The sequence below is a fragment of the Bos javanicus genome, chromosome 28 (genome assembly GCF_032452875.1).
Source record: "Bos javanicus breed banteng chromosome 28, ARS-OSU_banteng_1.0, whole genome shotgun sequence".
Taxonomy (NCBI): domain Eukaryota; kingdom Metazoa; phylum Chordata; class Mammalia; order Artiodactyla; family Bovidae; genus Bos; species Bos javanicus.
In genome coordinates this window covers 47,143,967-47,146,763 of record NC_083895.1, presented here as the reverse complement: position 1 = coordinate 47,146,763, position 2,797 = coordinate 47,143,967, and positions in this window count along the sequence as shown.

The following is a 2,797-nucleotide window of genomic DNA, read 5'->3' as shown; positions in this document are numbered from 1 at the left end:
AAAGCCGCGGGAGGGCCACGCCCACTTCCGGCGCCATTCCCGGGGCTTTGCCAGAAGCTGCGCTGGAGGGTGTGGTGCAGTTCCCTGCGAAGTGTTCTTTGAAATTCGCAACTAGTTCCTTCAGGTTATCCTCATATGTGGTATTTTCTTTATTTCTTTCTTGTATTTATTTTCAGTTCAGTTCAGTTCAGTCTCTCAGTCGTGTTCGACTCTTCGCGAGCCCATGAATCGCAGCACACCAGGCCTCCCTGTCCATCACCAACTCGCAGAGTTTATCCAAACTCATGTCCATCGAGTCAGTGATGCCATCCAGCCGTCTCATCCTCTGTCGTCCCCTTCTCCTCCTGCCCCCAATCCCTCCCAGCATCAGAGTCTTTTCCAATGAGTCAACTTTTCGCATGAGGTGGCCAAAGTACTGGAGTTTCAGCTTTAGCATCATTCCTTCCAAAGAAATCCCAGGGCTGATCTCCTTCAGAATGGACTGGTTGGATCTTGCAGTCCAAGGGACTCTCAAGAGTCTTCTCCAACACCACAGTTCAAAAGCATCAATTCTTCGGTGCTCAGCCTTCTTTACAGTCCAACTCTCACATCCATACATGACCACGGGAAAAACCATAGCCTTGACTAGACGGACCTTTGTTGGCAAAGTAATGTCTCTGCTTTTGAATATGCTGTCTAGGTTGGTCGTAACTTTCCTTCCAAGGAGTAAGAGTCTTTTAATTTCATGGCTGCAGTCACCATCTGCAGTGATTTTGGAGCCCAAAAAAATAAAGTCTGACACTGTTTGCACTGTTTCCCCATCTATTTGCCATGAAGTGATGGGACCGGATGCCATGATCTTCGTTTTCTGACTGTTGAGCTTTAAGCCAACTTTTTCACTTAAGTGCTACTGGGTGAAAAGAACGGAAATATCACCCGCAATTTCTTTCTCTTTAAAAACATTCTGAAATGAGTATCCCCCTTCTCACCTCTGAAGTTCATTCATTTAGCAAACATTTGAGGTCCTGCTATGTTTCAGGAACTGTCCAAGACGCTTACGCAAAAATAATCACCGTGGATGTTAAATTCTAGTGAGGTCTCCCACTAGAGCAGTATAGGATTTTGATAAAAGGTATAGTGTGTTATAAAAGTTTTATGTGTTAACGGAAAAAGCGGAGTTTAGTCGGGGTATTGAAGGTGTTGGGGATGTGTGGATTGAGACATGCCGGAACAAAGACTAAGAAGGGAATCAGTCAGTTGTGTAATACTCAGGGGTTCGAACTCTTTCCTAAATGTACACAGACATGATTGTACAAACAGATACACTTTTTAAACAAAAATGGGGTCATATTGTGTATGGTAGTACTGTGTGTCATTGATTTACATGGAAATCTTGCTTCCTGAGACCCTTTTAGTTGTTAATGCCTTCAAAGAAATGGCACCATAATTCTCCCCAGTGGTGTCTCCATTATTTTCACTCCTCACTGAGTGATACAGGGCCTCTCAGTCTCTCCAGAATACTTTCTCTTCAGTTTTACCCTGGGGTGAAAGAGCTGTTGCCTAGACCTCTCCTCTGTACCTTTCCCCTTCCTGATGTATTAGCTTCCAATTGCTAGTGTATTAAGTTACCACACATTTAGTGACATACAACAAACACAAGTTTATTCTCTTACAGTTCTGGAGGTCAGATGTCTGAAATGAGTTTCACTGAGCTAAAGTCAAGACCCACATCAAGACGGAGGATCTGTTTCCTTGCCTCTTTCAGGATTCCTATTCCTTGGCTTGTGGCCTCCTCCTCCGTCTTCAAAGCACATGACTCCAGTCTCTGCTTCTGTCAACACAGTATCTTCGGGGCTGATTCTTCCTGTGTCTCTCTTTTGAGGACTGATATGATTTACATTAGGCCCACCTGGTCAATTCAGGATAAATCTCTCCACTTGACAACCTTTAATCACATTTGCAAAGTTCCTTTTGCCGTATAAGGTAACAATCACAGTTTCTGGGGATTAGGACATGGAGACACTTTTGGGAGGCCCATGACATGTGGAGAGGCTCCTCTTCAGGGATACTCTCCTACCTTTTGTCTGAGGAACACAAACTATCTCCCCAGGACGCACTGCTTGCTGATTCATTGATTCTATCAGTCTTGCTCTGATGCTCACGCCTTCATGTTCTCATGTCCCTCCTAACCCAGCTTAATCGCCCGTCATTATGATCAGTCTTTTGCCCCATCTTACCTGGTTTTATTCCCCTGATAAAACGTCGAGTCTAGTTGAATCCAGCTCCCTGCCTGTTCCATACTTGTGCCTGTGTAGTAGACGTGGCCTGAGAAAAATGCAAGGCTCTGATGATTGGTCTCACTTTCAGTTCATGAGTGCTAAAGTCAAGTGGGCCCTCAATGCTGTCAAACTATCCTATTACATCTTCTTAGTCCCTCCATCCTCCTCAATGATTATCTCACAGTTTTTCCTCTTTCTTCATACCTCCAACAACTGCTTCTTCCATCTCGCTCACAACTGATGACTTGCTTTCTATGGGAACAGAGAATTTTATACCCTCACACAAGTGCATTTACCCGCATCTCTCCATTGGAGCCTGTATGTCTACTTCCCATTCTGAATGAACAGCCCCCATTTCTGTTTAAGAAAACCCTCTGTTTGTCCCTGAATCTTATCCCTTTTCTTACACATGAAGGCATTCTCCTCTCTCATCTATATTAACAGTTTTCATTCTATAAAAATTTGGGAGGTCTTAATTTGTGGCTTACATCTTATGCATGTTAAGGTCTTGGGATCCAGAGAAGCACTAGTTAGGGAGC